Source organism: Podarcis vaucheri (assembly GCF_965113315.1).
Source record: "Podarcis vaucheri genome assembly, chromosome: 5".
Lineage (NCBI taxonomy): Eukaryota > Metazoa > Chordata > Lepidosauria > Squamata > Lacertidae > Podarcis > Podarcis vaucheri.
In genome coordinates this window covers 40345580-40368713 of record NC_138763.1, presented here as the reverse complement: position 1 = coordinate 40368713, position 23134 = coordinate 40345580, and the positions used below count along the sequence as shown (strand labels likewise).

Genomic DNA, 23134 nt, shown 5'->3' with positions numbered 1-23134 from the left:
CTGTTTTAGTAACCTGTGATTAGCAGGGGAAGCCCTGTTGGGGTATCACCACTGGTGCAGCCTATTTGGAACTGACCCATGACACAGCCTTCTTGGTGAAAGTTCCCCGCTTGCAGAATGCCCTCTCTGGTCTCTCTCTCTCTCATTAACATTTAGGAGGAATTCTAAAACATTCCTATTTGCTCAGGCAATTGACGGCTGAAAGACAACTCTTCTTGGCAGCCATGAAATTATTAGCAGTGAGAATATGTGGCTGTTTTTCAATGTCTCTCACATGTTCTTAATGCTTTTAAATGTTTTATTTTCAATTGCACTGCTTTAGTGCTTGCTGCTGGCTGCCGTGAGCTCCTCTGGGAAGATAGGTGGGATAGAAATTTAATTAATTAATTAATTAATTGTTAATGTCAAGGGGAAGTGGTGGGGGTGTCTACAGGGACATCATGGATGGGGTGGGTAGAATCAGTACCCAACAGTGAATACATTCAAGTGATTTATGTGCATAAAATATTATTAATAACACGAGAATCAGTGTTATTATGACATTTAAGAGTAAGCGCCTGGTGCTTGTCAGTTATCTTGGCACCTCTGCGCTCATGGGCTGAGGCACTGGAACATTGTTGCTTCTTACTCAGCTGTTGGGTAGGATCCTGCCTACACACTTTCCTTTATATCTCTCTGCACAAGTAATTGGGTCAGATAATTTATTTTTAAACGTAAGTTGGAAATTCAGGACAGGGGCCTGGGAAATAATATAATCAAGGAGGCCACAGACCTGCCTAAGCCGCCCCGAGAGAGAATATGATTACAGCCCTGAGAGAGAATTTGATTAGATAATTTATTTAAGGTTACGTTTATCTCATTGGCTAAACCAGGGATGAGGAACCTATGGCTTTCCAGATGTTGCATGAGGACTATGCCTCCCACCAGCCATGACATTGGTTGTACTAGCTGAGGCTTATGTAGGGATGCCATACGTCCAGGATTTCCTGGACGTTACCCAGATCTCAAAGGCGGAAGTGACATCTGGGAAGAATTTCTGGAAGGCGGTGGATTGTCCTGGATCTTTGGCAAGTAAACCGAGAAATCGTATCCGGATATTTACATCTTGAAATATGGAAACCCTAGTTTATGGGAGTTGGGATTCAACAACCTCTGGAGGGCCACGGGATTCCCTTCCCTGGCCTAAATTACTCCTACACTGGCAGGTACGTTTATTTTTAAGCAGCACTGGAATTAGGGGAGTGCAGATGGTTCCCCTGCACAGGGTGCCAAGCTGAGGGGGTACATGATAACAACAACAACAACAACAACAACAACAACAACAACAACAACAACAACAACACCTATATTTATATAGGTACCTACTCAAAAGCCCCTGACAAGATGGGCAATTGAATTGCTGCAACTATGACGTAGTGCAGTTGACAGCATGTACAGAAGGAAAGGCAAGAGGGGGAGGGTACCAAATAAATATTTATGGCCCCCAATTTTGCCCTCGCTCAGGGTGCCATATTACTAAAGTCCTCTCCTGTTTGAAGCATAAACCTTCTGTTCTTTAGAAACCCTGTTGTTGTTTTTCGTCATCACTTTTCATTTCAATAACTCAGGGTGGCATATGTGGGGTCATTTCCTTTTCTTCCCACTACTGTGAGAGAGAAAATGCGTGTCCTGGTTTTCCACAGCGACACGCTGGAGGGTATGCACTACACCACCATGGCTCTTTTCATTTTTTATTTTTTATTTTAAAATGATATTTATTGAGAATTTAAAATTACAGAGAAAAAAAGAAAAAGAAAAAAGAGAAACAAAAAAGGAATTAAACAATACAAGTCAATAAAAAGAAAAAAGAGAACAAAACACACAATACATCAAAACCAAAAACAAAAGCAAACAAAAAATTAAAAACAAATCCAGTATTCCCAAATCTTTATCTTTCGTTAACTTGTTTCATCGACCTCCTCGCACCTCCCTTTTTTGTATTCTAGTTATTGATTATCTCAGCAAATCCTTTCCATCTTTCACTATATTCTGTCATTAAATTGTCTTAATTTATTTTAACCTTATCTTACCACAAAAAGCCCTAAAACTTAAAACTTATTTGTACACCATGCACCATGGCTCTTTTCAGGGGATGTTGGGCCTACCCATATTTTCTTAATGTCCAGCCTTATATTTCCACAACATGCAATATAGTAATTGGTAAGTTGGTAACAGAGATGTGGATGGTGGCCTCAGGGCACCAATGAGAGTTTCAGGTGTTGGAGGAAATTAAGGCGAGTTGGTCTTGGTGCTCACTGAATGTGCTCACACCTCCTCCCTGTCGCCACTGTCCATTTCTTTGCTAATCCACCCTACCTCCCAGGGAAGTGAGACAAGGATAAGCAGAGGTTACTGCTCCTTCCCACCACTCCTCATATTGCTCGCTTGTGCAGCAACAGCAAGGAGCAGGAAGCTCCAGTGGCCCCCCAGCCTAAGGCAGACCTTGGAAGGTGCTTGATGATGCTAACCCTGATGCAAGTATTGGAAGGCATAGATCTCTCCAGCCCAAAGTGATTTTCTCCATGCTTCACACCTCAGGTTGCTTGCTAGTTAATCAGAAAAGCTGTCGCAGCTGAACCCCAGAAAGCAAGATTGATTGAGATTCAGACCCCACACAGAAGACCAAACTACCTCAGGGTCAGCTTTCTCTTTTTCACAACCTGCCCAGAATTTTACCAAACATTATCTACTGACATGATGGGCTTGGTCTATACATGCAGCAGAACAAGGTGGTAGGATGGACTGGAGTTATTCAGACTGAGGGAAAATTATAAACTTAAAAAAATATTATGCCCTGTTTTAGTGACTTAATGCAAAGGGAACACTAGAACTGAAAGCAATGCTTAAAGAAAAGTCTTTCCCTTTGCAGGGTCTTTTCTTTTTCTTTTCTTCTATTTGATTTTTACTTGCAAAAGCAGTCAAAACTGGAACCCCTCAAGCCTGCAGTCCATTCTACTACCTCAGAATTCCCCATCTTTTTCTACTAAAATGTACGATTGAATGTGTGGTTAAATGGACATCTGTATAGCTTCTCTCACTTTTCCAGAATGTCTGTCCTGCTGCATATGGTAACCAATCACCTCATGATCTGAATCTTATGAAAGACAGGACTCCAGTACAGCAGCCCGCTTCCATGACAACAACACTCTGTATTTGGTCTTCAATTCAGGCTACACTGAATATATCCCCAGAAATATAAAGTCATTTGACATTCGCAATTTATAGCTGGAAAGTTTCCATGTGTTGCAAGGATTTTGCTCTGGTATCCCACAATGCACTGTCTCAAAAACATGCCTATTTTGAGTGGTCACTAGGGATGGACCTGTCAGTTTTGGTTCCCTCCGTTTCTTGTTTTCCCAATTTTAAACTCAGTTCTCAGGATTTCTGAAGCAGTTTGCAATTAAAACAAAAACAAAAAACCAGCAGCATTTTGGTGCAAATTTCTCATTATAAAAACATTTTTGTATGCAGTTTCAATTAATGTACACATTTTTGGAAGCAGTTTCCCCTAATGCATGTATTTTTCCTAAACATTGGTTGGTTGGAGAACTGCATTGCAAAGCTGGATAAGTGTGAATTTTGAAGGATGGCTGCATTTTGGTTTGGTTCCTGTACTGTTTCAGAAAGTGCAGATTTGATAGCTTCACCTTTAAACGTGAACTGAATTGAATTTCTCTTCCATCCCTAAACTGAATTTGATGGATGTCACTGTCCACTTTTTAACAGGATAATATGGTTTCATCAAAGAATACATTGCAGCTGCTGTATCCTTCTTCTGCCACTGTGGCTGATGGCATAAGCCCCAGTGGAGTTTCAGTCTGAATTACGTAGCCTGATCCTCTATTCCCTTTTCCCTTTCCTCTTCTGTGAAGAAACCCTTCCTAGACCCCACATTTAAATTCTTATCCAAACACCTCCTTGCTGGCCCTAGTAGGACCAACTTTGCCAGTTAGCCCTGGTGATTATTCAATGTCTACTGACTGCCCCCCCCAATGACCCCTGAATTCTTGAATTTTATTAATACTGATGCTGCATTTTATGTTGTATTCTATGCTGTTTTATGCGCTTTTAAGTCACATTTTAATCAATTTTATATTTGCTGTCAGCCGCCCTGAGCCCGGTTTTTAAACCGGGAAGGACGGAGTGGTGTGTGTGTGTATATATATTTGAAGGATATATATATATATATGAGGCTTTGTACCTGGTACATTAATACATTTACTCCTTGTGAGTTATTCCACCATTTATTTCAAAATTGTCTGTCCTCATAAGTCTATGATTGTAGTGTTTCAGTGCATTAATCTTTAGAATGACCTGTGTTCTTGAAGGGAAACTGCATCAGGAATGTTGATCTTAATGACGGAGGGCTGGCAATTCATTGTGTATTACTTCTATGACCAGAGCCTACCAGAATACTAACAGTTTGACAAAGCTGCCTTTGGCTTCTAAGATATCTTGAAATACGTCTCAGAGGATATCAGTAGTGCTCTCAGTCTAATACCTCCGGATATCTGTGAATATAATTTTTTTTTCCAGCCAAGCAGAATGTTCTTAAAAATTTGTGTTCACAACAGTGCACAAGCAACCCACGTCCCTGCAGTCACGTGCTTGGGGCAGGGTGGGGGTGGGGGTGAATTATGAACAGTTTGATTGGTGGCTGTGAAATCACATAAAAGAAGGAGAGAAAATTCAAAGCTCAAGGTTAGGTTCCAAGTAGTTAGACAGCATTATGTCGTAACCTGCTTTCCCACCCTATTACACTGGTAACTGTGGCGAACTCACCTTTTAAAAGGTACTTACTAGAACAGGGTTTGGTTTAGAATTCAGGACTGCCCAAACTTTTTCCAAAGAGGGCCCCAGATTTGATGAAATGAACATGTGTTAAGGCCGACCAAAGTTGCTGAGATTTTTTTAGGATTTTACCCCAGGACATATACTGCCATGGGGCCCGGATTAAAATGACCAGCAGGCTGGATTAGGCCCCCGAAATGAATTTTGGACATGCCTGGTTTAGATACAATGTATGGGTATGTGGGATCACATAACATGATGGGTTACATTTGAAATAGTAAGTATACCTTTGGGGCTGAGAGCTGGCTGTTGGTTAGTTATATGTCTGGTCTGGGGGGAATCTGAGTTCTTTTAAATACTGAGAGGTGGGGATTGCAAAATTACACTTCTAATTGGCTTACTAGGTAGACATTCTTGGTCACTCATTGCATGGGGTAAGTGGTCTGATGAGTAGGAGAGTTCCATACCAATCTGATTGGTTGAAGGATAGGCTGGCTGGAACATAAATAGGCTTGTTCTGCCACTGCTGAGAGAGATGATGAAGAAGACAAGAATGAAGACAGAAGACTGGCTGTGAAGAACAAGCTGAGGCTGGAGCTGAAGTAGAAGTGAGGTGGCAAGAGGCTACTGAGGATAGGGGAATCCTGGTAGTGTAGAACTAAATCACTGGCCGAAGCCAAAGATTGGCAGAAAGGCCATAACAGCATGAGAGGGATTCAGTAAGGAGCTTCTGCAGCTGACCAGATAACTGCCTGCAAGCCTGGCTCAAAGGAAACCAGGTGTGGTCCACAATACCTGGTGGTGAGATTAACCAGGGCAGAGGGACTAAGGGTACTTGGTACGTAAATTAAATAGGGTTAGGAACTACACTTTTCCAGCCAGCCTTACATAAACATCTGTAACTGTAATTTAAATATACAGTAACCTTATTAATGCAAGTGTAAGTCTTAAAAAGCCCCATAAACAACTGAAATATAGTATTTACCTTATTTTACATTTATAGTTTATAATAAATATAGAATATCTTGTTACTTTGATTTATTATAAAAAAAGTCTTTTGCTGGTTTGGTATCACATCAAAAACATCACAGCTACTGGGTTGTAGTTAAAGGTATTGGTAAACAGCTTAGTACAGATATTTGGTGGCAGAATTTAGAAGGTGAATCAACTGTAGTAAATAAAAGCTGGCTCTTTACATATCAAGGAGAGGCAACTCTTCACTGTACCAGATGGCAGTTTTTTTGTTCTCCTTCTTTATCATAAATTTAAATGAATTACAGAGTTGCATTTCAAAAAGGTGTAATAAGACGAGGAACTTTATTGGTCATTTGACCCGTTTTCAAAAATGGTCCTGGTATATGATACAGGTATGTGCATAATCCGCATGGTACAATACATTTTACTAATCAACAGGTTTCTAATGTATATAAAAAGCAACCCATGTATTTAAATAAATAAATTGCCATATACATGTGAGCACAAATTCTTCTTGTTTTAGGGGGAAGCTGGAGACACCCCACCCCCACCCCCATACAGCTCATAGCCCTTTTGGAATATCCCATCCTGACGACACAAAATTTATTTTGTATATGAGATGTCAGGGGTGTGAAAGAATGAGTGTGCTTTGAAAAGGCATATATTTATGACACTGTTGCATCCCCTCCAGCAATTGATTCTGTAGTTCTGTCATAAGAAAAGAAAAGCATGTTTTTTTTTGAAGAACTATATCCTTTGTAAATCCAGGCTACTTATTATTCATGGTTTCTGGTGCCCACTAGGTACTCTGTGATTTCTTTGGTCACGATTTTTAGGCAGGGTGGCAAGGATCTGAAAGCACTAATGTTCCCGAAATAATTGCCTGAGTAGGACACCTGCTGCGGATATAATGGCCACTTCAGCTACACCTACTGTACAGCTGGGCTTAGAGCTCAGTGCCTAAAAGCTACTTATATATGTGCAAAAAATAACTAAGAGGCTCTGATTGGCAGGTAGCAACTGGCACGCAAGCCTTTATCCCTGCTTCTTCCCTGCTGCAACTCCTTTGAACACTGGGGCATTGTGCCAGAGCAGAGTTTGATTTGTTAGCTTTGATTGTGCTCTCCCCAGCCATTTTATATTTTTGGATTCTATTGTTGTCAGATGCTCAGTAATGAAAGTGCAATAAGAACTGGGCCATCAGGTGTAAGGAGGAAGGGTATTGAACTGGACAGTGCTACAGGGCAAATGTCGACAAACCCAAGTTTAGCTCAGGTTTAGCCAGGACAAACCAAGGCTTAGCTGCATCAATGGATCAAGCTTTAGTTTGGGGGAACATATGAAGTTATAATGAAGAGAGTGTCTCTGAGCCTATGATGACTGCTTTGCCCCTATTCCTGAATATATATGTCTGTCATCTTGCGCTCCACAAAAGGGATATGAATTAAATAGAGAGAGCACATGGAAAAAGTTACTGCTGACCCCTAAGTCCTGAAAAACCAAGTGGGTCCTTTCGAGTTGAAAGGCAGGGGTGTGGGTTTAGCTTAGCACTATCAAAAGCTCTGCCGAGAAAGAATTTTGCATACCAATGACACATTTCGGCCTGTTGAGAAAGCTTTTCTGATTCGCTAGACTTGTGAATGCAAGCATTTGCAGCCCTCGGATTTCTGTCATCCTCCTTTGGGGTATTCATGGGAAATATAACACACATATGAAGACAATTAGTAGTTAATACTGAAAGAATGTGCTGGTTTTGTGTCCTTTCTCAGTAGGATCAGTACAACTGGACAAGCAGCCCAGGCCATTGCTCCAGGCAGCAGTATTTTAAGGGCAACACAGCAGGGACTGATCCTCCCCCTAAGGTGATCATGTTCAGAGATCACCTCAGTTCTGCCCTAAGCCCTCTCCTTTGCAACTCTTCCTACTTGCCCCCAACTTGTCTGTTCCCTTGTGGGGAAATGACTTGTCTGAGTCTCAGCTGTGCCCCTGGAGCAGGAATTCTTTGAACAGAACCAGTTCGTGACTTCCTGTTAATTCCCTTGTACAGGTTGGGAACTAAGGTTGTGTGTGGCAAACTCATACAAAGTCCAAAAGGGCTCTTATCCCATAAACAGTACAATTGGAGCGCATATTGGTTCATCATATCACTCCACAATGTGGTTCTGGAAAGGTGAGTACAACAAAGAGCATGGTGTCCACCCATGCAGACACGTACATCTAATGTGTGGACACAGAGCAGTGTAGTCCTGCTGCTTCTTGATCTCCTGGATGTGCTCATCATATGATGGAAGTATAGCATTAACAGTAGTTTCCATCCTGTGTCAAATAGCTTCATGGAGGCAATTTTTGTTGTGACTATGGCATGTGTGCCAAACCCTCTTCCCCATGTGCCATGATCCTAATTTTGATTGCCCCCTCACAAGATGGGACTGCAGGGCTTTCTCCAGCCAGAACTCTGTCCTGCCACCTCTCAGGTGGGTGCCATTGCCATTATAAGAGAACAAGGGAGGCATTCATGGTGACTTCCAGCACCTCTTTTTCTAGAAAAATAGCACCCGGTAGGAGAGGAAGTTTTGTCATTGTTATTAACGGGCAATGTTCTTTTTTTTCAATCTCACCCCTAGTATTCAGGTTGGCACAAGCTTGAAATTGAAACAAATAACATTTTCACAAACAAGTTGAGTAAACACGGTGAGCGACTCAAGGAGGAAAATGTAGGAATCCTTTCCTCTAGGTCAGCATTCTCTTCCCACTCGGGCCTGCAAGCTCCTTACATAAGGGCATAAAGGTGACAGCTATCCAGTGTTTCTATCAGTTCAATTTGTAGATCTGTTCTGGCTGCCATACTGTTTATTATCCCCCCCCCCCCGATTTGGGTAGAGGCGGCAAAATTATTGACAGATGGGCAGATTGCATAGCAAGATGGAACATGAGATACTGCTCTGGACGGATTTTGTAAACTGAAGAACTGATTTGAAAGCAAAGATGTGAAATCCAATAACTAAGGACAAGTGTAAACTGTAATGTCAAATGGACAGAAACCAGCCGAAGATTACAAGTTAGATAGCACTATTAGAGAAAAAGATCAGAGTAGTGTCATAGATCCCAAAGGAAACACAGTCAATATGATTCTTTTGCCAAAAAAGACAAAAAGTAGTGGATTGCATTCCAAAAAAATATTCACAAAAGCATATGAAAAATTTCTTAGTTGCACTGACCTCAGTATTGGTTGCATCTCAGAGTTACGTTCAGTATTCCTAAATTGGGGGAGGCTCAATGAGAGCAATAAATATGATGGATTCATAAAGAAACATCTACAAAGATAGGTTAAAGCACTTGGGGTTTTTTGCCCTGGTGCTTTTCCTGTGAAAATCCACCCTTTACCAATGAATCCTGGAAAACACGAATTGCTGTTGGTTCCGACTCAGTACTAGAGTGAGTTTTCCTGGGGAAAGCAGGGATCAGTGCCTAGAAAGTGTAGGGCAAAAGGGAAGTGTGGATGAGCCCTTGTTGAGTAAGATCTACCTAACCAATTATACAAAAGAGCAGGAGGGGTGGTGGGATTATTAAACAGATCGTTAATTTTGTTGAAGAAACTAAAGTATTATGCTATGATCCAGCAAGCGTTATAGCAACTCTCATGAACCAGTGCAGTTCTACTCAGAGGTAATCCCCACTTTCTTCACTGTGTAGGAACTTCTACTTGTTACTTTATCAATGTTCCTGTTAACGAAAAACAAATAAACGTCTTTAAAATGGTAAATGCAAGTTGAACCCTATGCACTATACAGTACATTTAAAGCAGTATCATGCAACTTTAAACAGTCATGGCTTCACCCAAAGAATCCTGGGAAATGTAGTTTGTTAAGGGTGTTGAGAGGTGTTACGAGACCGCCATTCCCCTCACAGAATAAATTTCTCAGATTTCCCTATAGTGCGGACGCGGCCTTGATCTTTAAAGTGGCCTGTTCACAATATCTGCATAGTTTCTGCAAGTGGGTGTGGAGGATCCAGTGCAGCATGCTCTACAGTGATCTCCTGTATGGTGTACTGGTGAGAGTGCTGCATGTACAACTAGAGTGACACAGTTTCAGGTTTTTGCCTGGTCATAAAGATTACTGAGTAATACATAGCACTGCAGGGAACCTCAGGAGGGGGTGAGAATGGGGGAGGCACTTAAGCATCAGTAGGGGGGGGGAAGGAAATGTATCATGTGCCCCGAAGGGAAAAAAATAAGACACAATTTAGCATAAAAATTGCATATGCTAATTTTTGTATTTAGATACACATTTGTGGGCGCTGCTGTCTTCATATATTCTGCTCTTCAGTCTGCTGGTGGGCAGGTACAAGGTCCCTACCCTACTCTCCCCTTTTTATGGGTGAGGCTACCTGTTATGTACTGAAGTTCTCACCCTGGGCCAGCAGGGGGATACTGTAGATAGTTTTCACTCAGGTCCACATCAGTTATTTTAGGCGAGAAACCCTGGGTTGTTGTTGCTACAATGTTGACAGCCGGCTGCCTATAAAAGCAGGCCGGCTGAGCTGTTTGCTGTTCAGTTCTGTTCCAGCTTACAAAATAAAGAGCTGCTTTGGAGAAATCGCTGTGTCGTCTGCCATGTCTACCCACTATTCAACACTACCTTTAAACCAGACTTGGACTAGAGGACATCTTCAGATATGAGTGACCTTTGAAAGCCCTTCAAATAGGTCGACCCCTTCACTGTCAGTTATACACATGGCCTATCATGTCTAGGTTCCCAATATGTAGAACCAATAAGCTAGCCAGAAATATAGGTGTGCTTGAGCATACATCCTATGTTGCCTGAAACAGAGGTGGGGGAAGTATGGTCACTGGTCATCCCCATGTCTCCTTAATTGGTGCCCCAGCCCATGTGGCAACTGTGTTTAATATTTGAGGCCTGTTATTTCTATTCTTCTTGGACTGCAAGAAGATCAAACACATCCATTCTTAAGGAAATTAGCCCTGAGTGCTCACTGGAAGGACAGATCGTGAAGCTGAGGCTCCAATACTTTGGCCACCTCATGAGAAGAGAAGACTCCCTGGAAAAGACCCTGATGTTGGGAAAGATGGAGGGCACAAGGAGAAGGGGAAGACAGAGGACGAGATGGTTGGACAGTGTTCTCGAAGCTACAAACATGAGTCTGACCAAACTGCGGGAGGCAGTGGAAGACAGGAGTGCCTGGCGTGCTCTGGTCCACGGGGTCACGAAGAGTCGGACACGACTAAACGACTAAACAACAACAATTTCTATTCAGTCACCAGAACAGGAGAAAGCGTCTTCCCTTGCCTTTATTTTATTGCTTTAAAGTGAGAGCAAACTAGCCTGGCTTGCCTATCCCCATGATTCAGTTGGGAAAATAAGTGCAGAAAATGTGTTTTGAAAGGGCATTAGGCTGCTTTGTAAATCTATGGATATACTCCTTTGTGGTTTTATAGTTCTTTATTCTGATTGCCCCACTTCTTCATGTTAAACCGCTCACTTTTGCTTTCTCTTGCTCACTCCCATCAGCAGAATACATTGCTGTTATTATCCCTGTAGCTCTATAGCTTTCACAGAGGCACTTTGGAGATTGAGATATATATTATATATATTAAAGGTTTTTCCTTACTGACTGCAGTAGCATAGTTACACCACTGTGCTTGCTGCTGGGGCCAGGACAGCTGAAGATAGGGAATATGTGTGAGTACAGGATGTTTTGTTTTGTTTCTTTGCTGACAAACACCAAATCAAATTTTAAAAGAGACAAAATTATACAATGCAAAAACTGGATTCTATTAAAACAATTATTTAAATGCAGCTTTTTTTTAAAGGCTTACAAATATGCATAAGATATTCTTTGTGGACTCAATCCAGCTTAGGGTTTGCTAAAGGGTCCTCAACACCTAGATACAGTAATGGTATTAAAAACACAGTGACCACAGATTTGCATTAAAATGCTACTTGATATATGCCAATTTAGAAACAACTGCTATAATTTAAATCAAAATACATCTCACCATAGTGGCGCACACTGTGAACAGGTGACTTTGGCCTGGATTTAACATTCTCTGACCGCTAACGCAAGGGCCCTAGCATAAGAGCGGGAATAATGGTTGCGCAATATGAAACTCAGAGCAACAGTTGCAGTAGTGGAAGCTTGTTGTGCAAGTGGATGTATTGGGCCTACAGCAATCTGCTGAATAATAATAATAATAATAATAATAATAATAATAATAATAATAATAAATTTATTTATACCCCACCCATCTGACTGGATTTCCCCAACTACTCTGGGCAGCTCCCAACAAAAACACGATAAAACATCAAACATTAAAAACTTCCTTAAACAGGGCTGCCTTCAGTTGTCTTCTAAAAGTCTGACAGTTGTTTATTTCCGTGACATCTGATCGGAGGGCATTCCACAGGGCAGGCGCCACTACTGAGAAGGCCCTCTGCCTAGTTCCCTGTAACCTCACTTCTCGCAGTAAGAGAACCACCAGAAGGCCCTTGGAGCTGGACCTCAGTGTCCGGGCTGAACAATGGGGGTGGAAACACTCCTTCAGGTATACTGGGACGAGGCCGTTTAGGGCTTTAAAAGTCAGCACCAACACTTTGAATTGTGCTCAGAAACATACTGGGAGTCAATGTAGGTCTTTCAGGATTGGTGTTATATGGTCTCAGCGGCCGCTCCAGTCTGACTGCTGCATTCTGGATTAATTGTAGTTTCCGGGGTACCTCCAAAGGTAGCCCCACAACCAACCTCGAGAACCATGTTGGCTTACTGCTCCTTCTCTTGCACATGCCATTTTGCTAGCACCACTAGCATGTCACTAAGGGACTTCAACTTAGTGCTACATTGAAGTCCTCCCCTTATGCCTACTCATTCTGTTGTCCAGATACTAATTGTTGATGAGCAACTTCAAGGCTCCACCTCTCCCTTCTTAGGGTTCCTTATCTTTAAATACTGAGACTGAGCTGGACAGCCCTTCACTTTAGAGAACCCTTTCAAATGGAAGAAAGATGGAATATAAATGGACATTACAGCTTTATTTGTGGGGTAAGAGGTCAGATTTCAGTGGGAGCTTGTGTTGCAAACTATGACTTCACAATGCTGTCACACAGCTTGGTTCTGTTCTTGGCTCATAGTTGTGCCATTTAGCTGACAACTTGGTAGGCATTAGTTATAGAAATGGAAAGTGTGGAAGAGACCAGCTTCATCATTTGGTTGCCACTACCCACTGGCATTCATCTGAACACCTCCACTCATCTCTGATCTATATTTTGTTCCTTCAAGGCAACTTTCCCCCTTGTTTGCTATAACACAAAGTAGTCATCATGCAGCTCGTCTATATCGATGTGGGCTTCTGTAGCAAGACTTTTCACATTGTTGTGAAGTGAGACCACTGACGCTTGATTTTGTTTTTAAGGTGCTGTTTCAACATCATACAATTTCTCCAGGTATTCAAGGCACTGTGTCAATGTATTGTGAGTTTGTAGGTGCCAGTATCCCCTAAATTCCTGGGTCTGATAGATATTAGAATTTCATCAATGCTTGCAGTGCTAACATTGGCTGCCAGACACTGGATTTAGCAAAGTGTTAAGGCAGGCCAAACCACTTTCCTGAGTTCAGGAGATTGCTGAAAGATGGGCCATTAACAGAGAACAAAGACAGGGAAGAAGGGCTATCAGCAAAGCAGACTCTGTGGCAGTTGGCAAATGGGTAGATCCCTTACCTGAGCTCTGAGATAGTTAGCTGAAACAAAGCAGAATTGAGAGTTTAGGATTGCAGTTGGGGATGATGTAGGCTGGAGGAAAATGGCTTCAGTCTGTTAAAGGCTGCAAAGTGGACTGAGAGCAAGAGCCATGGCCGGTATCTGTTTTGATCCCAAGTTGTGCCTATGAAGAAGCAAGACCCTTTTGGAATGCTGTAAGCCCCTCCATCATATGGCTCAGGCTGTATAGATGTGTGAAAAAAACATATATCATAAAGACACCACAGTCTCCACTGTTACCAAAAGGAAGCATGAATCCTGGGTAAGCACCTAGTCCCAGAACCCTGGAATCTTGCACGGTTTGGAGATTGGGGTGGGTGGTGTGTAACAGTATTATTTGTTTCCTTTCTGAAATTTCTGTTCTCAGCATTGCTAAAAATGACTTGGGCTGATCTTCCATAGAATTTGTACAGCTGACATTGTTACATTCCTGTTTCTTCACAGCAATCTGAAAGATTCCCATCAGGTTATGCAGGAAGCAAACATAACTAATTAGGAAATTTGTGTTCTTTCTCACTGAATACTGCCCACACAATCTCCGCACATTCTTCTTTCTCTGAAAAGAAGTATGACCTCAGTACTGGCCAACATTGTAATATGTGTTCAATAGCAGGTAGAAGCGACAATCACTTTGTTGGTACATGCCGAAGGACATCTTTCTATTTCATTTCTACAAACTCAGAAAAGGACATAAGAAATTCTACTTTCTTGGACAAGGGGGAAAAACCTCACTGTATGCAGTGGTACCTTGTGTTACAGGCGGGATCCGTTCCGTAGGCCCGTCCATAACGTGAAATGCCCACAACTCGAAGCACTGCATCTGCCCAGGCGCGCAGTGCAATTTGGTGCTTCTGTGCATGCGTGAAGCGCGATTTAGAGCTTCTGCACATGTGTGAGTGGCGAAACCTGGAAGTAACCCGTTCCAGTACTTCCGGGTTGCCGCAGGACGTAATGCAAATAGACACAACATGAAGCGGACGCAACACGAGGTATGACTGTTCCTGGGGGTTCTGCAGCAAAACTTAAAGCACTCATCCAATGTTTGAGGCAAGTGTGGATTATATGATGTTTGCATGTACCGGTAATTTCTATCAAGTAGTCATTAAGCTGCTTTAATTTCTGATACACTGATCTGTGCTTTTCCAAATTTACAGAGGCATTGTCAGCTCCACAAGAAGACACACTTAATACAGAGACCATTCTCCTGTGGAATGATGGCAATACGTATCACAGTTGACTGACTTGTCAAGTCATTTCAAAAAACCAAGTTAGCCATGCTTAATTCTGTCTGACACAGAAAAGTAACAAAGACTTACTAGGAAGACTTTCCTCTGTCTCATGTTGCAAACAGCAGATTCAACTGAAAAAACAACTGTGCGCCATCCAAGTCCTTACGCAAAGGTTTTAGTGATTTGGGTGCCAAAATGTTTTTCTGTTGTGCTGATTGCTTTTGTCTGTGTGCAAGATTGTGTTGCTGTTGCAATTTCAGAATTGGACAATATTCTTAGAAGCATTTTGCTTGCAGTCTTGGCTTGCATAATTTAAAGGGTGTGAAGTTCTGTGGTAAACCTACCCCACTTCTGCTATTGTAACCAGATTTTCTTGGGGGAGAAATGGTACAAAATGATGAAATCTGTTGAATTCTTTTCTGTTGTTTCTCTAATTCCTTAGACTTTCTTCTGTGGCTCCTTACAGCTTACCCCTCCCCCCCACGCAATATTTAACTGAAGACCCTTGGTGGCATCCAGTGTTCTCTGCTGGTAGCGGTGTTGACCTTGTGAAACCAGCTCCTAAATGCATTTTGTTTGCACCATTCATCATTAAAACCAGACAAATGCACCGTCTTGTTCACTGTGCTACTGTAATGTTCTTCAGTGACCACCACTACCTCTCCCTCTTTTGTTTCTGTTTACAGAAGGCTTTTCTGCACCATACTGTACTCTGGATGAATGCCCAGCTCCTTCATGCTGCCTCTCCTTAGACTGTCTCAGCACTTCTTCTAGTCTCCTAACTCCACTGTGCACTGGTCAAACTCCATTTTGCAAACATTGACTTGGGACTGGTTTCCATGGTTTGGTTCTCTACTGCCCAGGCCTGGCAGCTGAGTCAATCAATGATCCCCTTGTAGCTGTGGCTCAAGCTGAGTAGTGATGGCAGGGCAAGAGTCCCTTGTACCTGTTCCTGACCACCACCTTCTAGTGTGAGACAGGCTGGTCAAATCTCCGGGATTGGCCTCAGAAGATTCCTGGAGCTGCAGGTTGATGCTTAGACTCTGGGCCAAACCTGGAGGGCTGGCAACTCTAGTGGGAGGGGAATCATAGATTTGTAGAGTTGGAAGGGACTATGAGGATCGAATAGTTCAACTCCCTGCAATGCAGGAATCTTTTGTCCAACTTGAGGCTCAAACCCACAACCCTAAGATTAAGAGTCTCATGCTCTACTGACTGAGCTATCAAGAGTAACATTTTCAGGCTTGCTTTTGAAAATATGTAAGATTAAACTGCCGAAAAGCAAAGAATTTTAAAAGCAGGCATTGTGGTTACATGAACATATGAAGCTTCTGTATACTAAGTTCATAATCCATCTAGTTCTGTTTTGTCCACACTGACTGGCAGCAGCAATGATGCAGGTAGGTACTGTTAGACTCTACACTTTATGGCCTTAGTACCCTCTCTGCTCTATAGGTTTACTTCAAACTGTGGCCATGCTGTGTTGGAGGCCCTCCTACTCATTCCATCGAGTGGGGCCCTGACCTACTTCTCCAAAGTCCTGGCCTGATGGCACTACTGGGCATGCCTTCCCAGGATTTTGGACAAGGATATTTCCTCCCCCAACTGGAGACACCAGAGATTGAACCAATGACCTTTGGTATACGAAGCAATTGCTCGACCACTCAGGTATGGCCCTCCCCTAATAATAACCAGAGGTATGCATTACACTTTATAACTCTTGATAACAAGAGGATGTTCCTGAGAACAGATCATATGCAGTCTAAAACACAGAGGGTGAGAGAGGTCTACTTGCTGGTGCCCTGATAGTTATTTCCCCTATCCTGTGTTATTAACTGAGCTAGGAATGTTCTGGGTTTTTTTCTGGTTAAAACTCTCAGTCTAATTATAATCTAAAATTAAGTTTTGAAAACTGGGCAAACTGTAGAATGGATGTGTTATAGTCCAACTAGCACATGTTCCAAATCACTGGAAAACAGGAATTAAGGAGGCCACACAGAGTTCTTTCTCAGGCAGTGATGCATTGCAACAAAATTCTGCTGAGCAGCTGGTTAGCTCATAAAATTGCTAATTTGCTTATATTGGGATTTACAGTGTCTGCTTCCTGTGGCATTGGCCAAGATGAAATCCCTAGCAAAGAGAATCAGTTTTGACTCTTATCTCTTCTTTATAATGCACTTTTTCAGGAACATTAACAATTAAGCAATTAGCGAGGTTAAATAATTTATACATAGATCTTTCGGCCAAAGAGGATTTTTATTTGAGGCATTGCCTCTGGGAGGAATATTATCTTCCAGATATCTTGCATTTTTTTAAAGGATGCATTAAGATAAGCAGTTTTTGCATGACCTACTAGTGATTGTTATTTGTGCATGGTGATACGTTAAGTATTGCACCCTATAATCTGTCAGTTTTTATTTATATATTTTTACTTCATAAAATGTATACGCCGCTTGATGGTGAAAAAAAGAACCTCAAAGTGGTTATCTATATCACATGCCCTGAATTTTTCATTAAGAAGCTGGAAACTGTCCCATAATTTTCCTTCCCTCACCACTGCCTTGCTCTTCCTCCTCTTTTTTTTAATTGGCAATTTAGAATATTTTTAAAATCATTGCGCCCATGCAGGGTTTCTCTACAGATACCTTGCTAATTCAATTGAGAAGAAGGTAAATCTGGCTACTTCATGACCCTCCATTAAGGAGGAATCTTGCATTAACTGGATTGGAATGTGTACAGGTGCCAGTTCACAGATACAATTACACATCTATAGCAGCATTCTAGAGAAAAATAAAGAAAAACTCAGCCCCATAAAGAAGGATGCGTATATAGACAAGGATTACTACCAGGATAGTGATGGATGAAAACTGACTTGAAATGCAGTAAAAGTGTGTGTGTGTGTGTGTGTGTGTGTGTGTGTGTGTGTGTGTACCCACTTCCCCCACAAACTCTGTTTTAAAAAGAAGACAGATGGGTCTGATTTTCTGCATTTTGGTGCTTTAGTGGTTTGGTACTGTAAGATTTATACCGAGATCACCAGCGGAATTTGGGAAGCCGTTAATCAATGTATTTTCAAAGAGCAAAGCTTGCTTTGTTGCTTTCCCAGGCAAGTCATTGAAGAGCACCTGAAAATGTTAAGTGCACAGGATGAAAGGAAAGATATTCATACGAAGGTTTTTCTTACTCCAAGTCGCCCTGTTTGGAATCTTGTCAGATTTTGTGAGATCGAAAAGGCAACCAAGTGATTCAGAGAGAGAGAGAGAGAGAGAGGACTGACTTACAGTTAGCAAAATCCATCTCATTCCAGCAGAAAGCCTGCCTGCTTTTAATGCAGCTAAATTGCCCACGTGAAGCCAGATGATTTGTGAAGCTAAATGAGCCAACGATGGCACAGACTGAACCGTATTGAGGTATGTTGTAGCAGGTCATGTCAATCCAATTGTTCATTAATTTGTCTGACTCACTGGATGAGAATTCAATCTAAGCAAGAACATGGCGCTTACTCTCACCCCCCTCTGAGCTTATAAGGATAGAAAGGGAAAAGGTGTATGGTTCACTTTCTTTGTAAGCCAGCTTTGCTTCTCCGGGTTGCTGCTGAGGCCATATTGCGCTGGCTGGAGAAAGAAATGCAGGCAAGGAGGTGGTCCGGTGGGTTCAGCAGCTTGGCATCTCTTAATGAGATCCATCTGCTTGGGATGTACAGGATTTGGCAGGATTCCTGCAGGCCTGATGGCCAACTCCTTCGCCAGGCTTTTAAAATGTATAATCATAATGGGGCTGTAATTGGCACAAAGCACTGAAGGCTTTTCTGGCTCAAGTAACAAGTATAACACTATGGCTGAGTCACAGGTGCAAAACACCACGGTGCATCTGAACTGATCCCTATGATCAGTTTTTTATTGGGGTTGCTGTTTCTGCTTATTAAAGGTTATGTAACATGAGTTTGCCTTGTCCCCCTGAGTAGAAGTAAGCCAGGTATTTGGCTTATTGAAAGGCTATGAAGTTTAGGGTGGCCATATGTTCTGCTTTGCAGAAATCCATCCTCCGTTTGATGAGCTATCAGAGGAAAGTCCTCTATTTGAAGGGGTGTCTGGCCCTAGATAAAAAAATGTAAGGTGGGAGAGGAGGACTCTTGACGTTGCCCACTGTAAGTGAACATTTGGATAACAGATTGAACAGCAGAATGCCACCTGGTCACATTCTTCCCCACTAAGAGTGAAATTTATTTTATTATTATTGAAATTCTATCTGTGAATTAGCAAATGCAGATCTTATGCAAATCTGCCAACTTTTTGGTCTTTTAGATTATGTCTTCCATCCTTTTTTGGTGATGCACAAGCAGCCAGCTAATGAGGTTCGAGACAGCCTATTATGTGGGCAGTGCCTTTTCCAGCACTGAAATCACATAGGATGAAAGGGGCAGCACTATATGTCACCAATTTCTTACACAAAAACATTGCTGCTATTTGTTTTACAGGCTATTGTATTTTTTAAAAATAGGCTTTTATATGTAACGCAATAGACTTTTTCTCCCTTCTTGATTTTATGCCACGCTTTCTGTTTTCCAATGTTGTTAGTTGCTTGGAAACGTCTTATGTGCCAAACAACTCATAAATTGACTAAATAATAATAACACTTGGTGTTCTAATCCTACAGCCTTACATGGCACAGCTACAGGCTGTGATCCCATGTGCTCACCATGTGGAGACTGTAAAAGTACTGCGTGAACGATGCTCACTGGGTGTGCCGAATGAACACAATTAATAAAATCTCCCATATGGACATATTATTGAATTTTAATTTCAGTATTGATTATTTAACTTCATTAAACAGCACCTGCAAACGGACACAGGCTCAAAGTGGCTGGCTGTCAGCAGCGATAAGCTGCTTGGAGATGTCAGAAAGCCAAGCAGCAACAGGAAATGTACTTCAAGCTTCCAACCGTTTGCAGCCATGTCTTTGCCTACATCACATAGGAAAACAAGTGTGGGGCAGGTGGACATGGTTTAGAGAAAATGGCCTCGTGGGCCAAATTAGGACCCCTGCGGAAAAGGATATGCTTGTTTTCCCATTGCTAAACAGCAGGTGTATAGGGACCCAATCTGATGTACACCACGGTCTGTTTGGATGAGGGGAGGCAGGAGAGAGGGAATTTAACCCTCGGTCCCCATAGTGGTCCCCAATCCAGCCCAGGGCCCCATGTGCCAGCAATTTATGCTGGACAGAAAGCTCTCATTTGAAGCAGATTTGTGTGCACACCCCCAATTAGTTGCTTGCAGTCACAGGTGTGGATCAGGCCCACTCTGTGTAGCTGTTCTGAGCCACAGTCCTTGAGTTCAAGCCGTGGCTGCAAAGCAACGCTCTTCTTTTGCAGCCCCAACTTGAATTTTAAAAGCATGGCTGCAAAATTAATAGGAGCGCACGCAAACTTGAGCTGCCAAGTCTTCCTTTGTAGCTGGTGAGTTTTGAACCTGGGGCCTTTTCCCCATCACCCTGGAGGGCAGCAGGAACAGGGGCCAGATTCAGAATGTAGCAGCTGTGAGAGTCAGGCGCGCACTTAGGGTGATTCCCCCTTTACAGGCGCGGCTTGAACTTCCTCCTGCCTGACGTCGTTTATAACACAAGGCACGGGGAAAGATGGCGCTGAGTCACCCAAAATGGCCTGCAGGGCCTAATCAGGGCACGTGGCTGGAATTTCCCAGCCCTGGCCTAAAGGATCCTGATTCCAAATGAGTAAAATGTTTTCTTCCGAGAGTAGGAGGGCTGACCTTTTATCCCTGTAACTGGGTAGGCTTAAAAAAAATGGAATCCTGGGCTTCTAAGAAGAGTGCCTCAGGAGGATTGAGCCATGCACTTCCCCACCCTGTCAGATGCACCGTAAAAGGCATTGTTCTTCAGCTGGCCAGGTTAGCGCAGCAATGACAGTTCCTCATAAAACACAGAGAGGGACAAAACCCTTTGCCATATGCTGAGGGATGTCTGTGTAAAAAAGAAATGGTTTGGCTGTACACCAAGCTGCGCAGTTTCCAAATAGAGTCTGAATCCCAGCGAGAGAAGTTCCAGCTAAATATAGCCATGACAAGAGTTCAGAGTTGACTTTTTTTTTCATCAAGTACACTTAAAATAACCTGGCAGAATCTGGTTCCTATGCTACAAACCAGAAGTGAGTGTATTTGCCGGGAGGGGGGAATTAAGGGGCATTTCCACCAACTCAGAGGAAAACAAAAGAAATGGAGATGAGCAGATGGTGGTGGAGGGGGAGAGGATTCCTTTTCTGATAGGGATGCCAGTCAATCGAGAAAGGAGCTACCTAGGAAGCTGCCTTATTCTGAGTCAGACCATTGATCCATCTTGCTCAGTGATGTTGACATGGACTGGCAGTGGCGCTCTGGGGTTTTATGCAGGAGACTTTCTGAGACCTCAGTGATTGAACCTGGGACCTTCTTGCACACATGTGCTTTAGGTTCATTGGGCTGTGCATAGGAGACCTCAGGGAGCTGCTACATTATAGCTAGGGATAGGGAAGAAATTTGATTCAGTTTGCATTTGAAGGTGACGCTTCCTAATTCCCCACTTCCGAAACGATACGTGAAACACATTTATCGTTTGAAAGTCGCGATTCTCCAAATTTTTCAGCACTGTTCTCCTGCCAAGTAATGCACACAGAAGTGCATAGACTAGGGTGAAGTGTTCATAAAATGCATATACAGTGGTACCTCGGGTTAAGAACTTAATTCGTTCCAGAGGTCCGTTCTTAACCTGAGGCACACTTTCACTAATGGGGCCCCCTGCTGCTGCTGTGCACTGGCACATGATTTCCATTCTTATCCTGGGGCAATGTTCTTAACCTGGAGCAACCACTTCCTGGTTAGTGGAGTTTGTAACGCAAAGCATCTGTAACCCGAGGTACCACTGTATTAACGAAGATAGCATACAAAACTGAATTATAATTACAATTTGTTTTGTAAAAATGTGTGCATTAGGTGCAAAACTTCAAACAAAAATGTGTAGATTCAGAAGAATTTGCACAAAAATGCTGGTGATTTTTTATGAGGACTTCTTTTAAGAACAAAAAGTTTGCACACCTATGTGGAAATGTGGAGGACTGTCTTTAAGGTTGGAAAAATGATAAATGGAGAGAAACCGAAATGGGCAGATTCTGCCATCCCTAGCATATACCAATCACCTCATGAGAGATGGAGGCAAAAAAGGTAGGTTTCGAAGGCTGTAGTTTTAAAATGAGTGAGAGCTGCTTTTTCCTGCCACATATGATTCACTTGCAAAACACATTCCCTGCGGATATTGTGAAGGTCACTCATATAAGTGGCTCTGAGAAGGAAAAAACAGACAAATGCCGTGAAGATATGTCAATTGTGAAGGACGTTTAGGCTACGTCATTAGGAGATACAGCCTCATTCTCAGTTCATTTAGGGAACCCTGAAGAAATTGGGAATGAAGGATAATCCTTTTCAACTCATTTCACCGCACACTGAACAGGTAAGTAATGCAGAAGAAAAGAAAGAGACCCAGAGGCTCTGTCTTCACTTTTTAGCTCTCTTCTGTCCTCACATAACCCAGGATTGTGTAAACAAATGACAGGAGCTAGTTAAAGGATTTTAAATCTTTGGATAAGTGATGGTAAAACTTAGGGGTGGTTTTTTTCTGATCACTAGACTGCATTACCTGTTATGATGGGCAGAAGCAAATAATAATAATAATGGTCAGGGCTACTGCAACTTCCCCTAATTGTGCAGAAGAGGGAGTTTCAACAGGTGCAGCTTCTATGACAAGTAACACTTGCTGAATGTCCCTTTTCTACACAACTATTAAAAGTTCAGGAGCCCTGTGCTCTTTTGCACCTGGTCATCCTACTCCGTTATTGCAGAAACACTCTTCTTCAAATGCATAACAGGAGAAATAATGAGGTTCTTCCGGTGTTCCTCGCTGTTCAGAAAATTAGAAAGAATTATTAATATACTGAGGAGTTTGCAACAGCAGCCAACACAGAGAAGAGACCTTTCCTTTGAAGGAGAAGAAAGGCAGTGAGAAGAAGGGAGAGCTTTCAAATGAAAGTCTTTACTAGGACTCAAGGCTTGCAGGGGGATGAAACATAAGCTATTATAAAAGAATGTTCCTGACCAATGGCAATGAAGTGATATATGTACATCCAATAATAAATAAAACTCCCTTGGTGTTTCTATCTGCTATGGATAAAAATACTGCTGGACAAACCCTCTGTAAGTGCAAAGAAAACACTGTGTTTAATTTATAGGGTGCCGGCTATATTTAGCCAGCAGATTTTATGCGGGACTGCAGGCTCTTGGAG

At 42.4% G+C, this 23134-nt stretch overlaps 1 protein-coding gene and 1 long non-coding RNA gene across 5 annotated transcripts in view; one reads left to right on the top strand and one right to left on the bottom strand.

Moving 5' to 3' along the window:
- Positions 1-23134, bottom strand: part of DGKG (diacylglycerol kinase gamma) — a 164957-nt gene that overhangs the window by 119015 nt on the left and 22808 nt on the right.
- Positions 12968-19590, top strand: LOC309533670. 4 transcript variants are annotated; one of them, XR_014220399.1, is made up of 3 exons: positions 12968-14626; positions 14734-18218; positions 18842-19590. It is a non-coding gene; the product is annotated as an uncharacterized lncRNA (long non-coding RNA). The 4 variants fall into 4 exon arrangements; XR_014220400.1 differs by having other exon boundaries at positions 12968-16208; positions 17915-18218; XR_014220401.1 differs by having other exon boundaries at positions 12968-18218; positions 18842-18955; positions 19465-19590.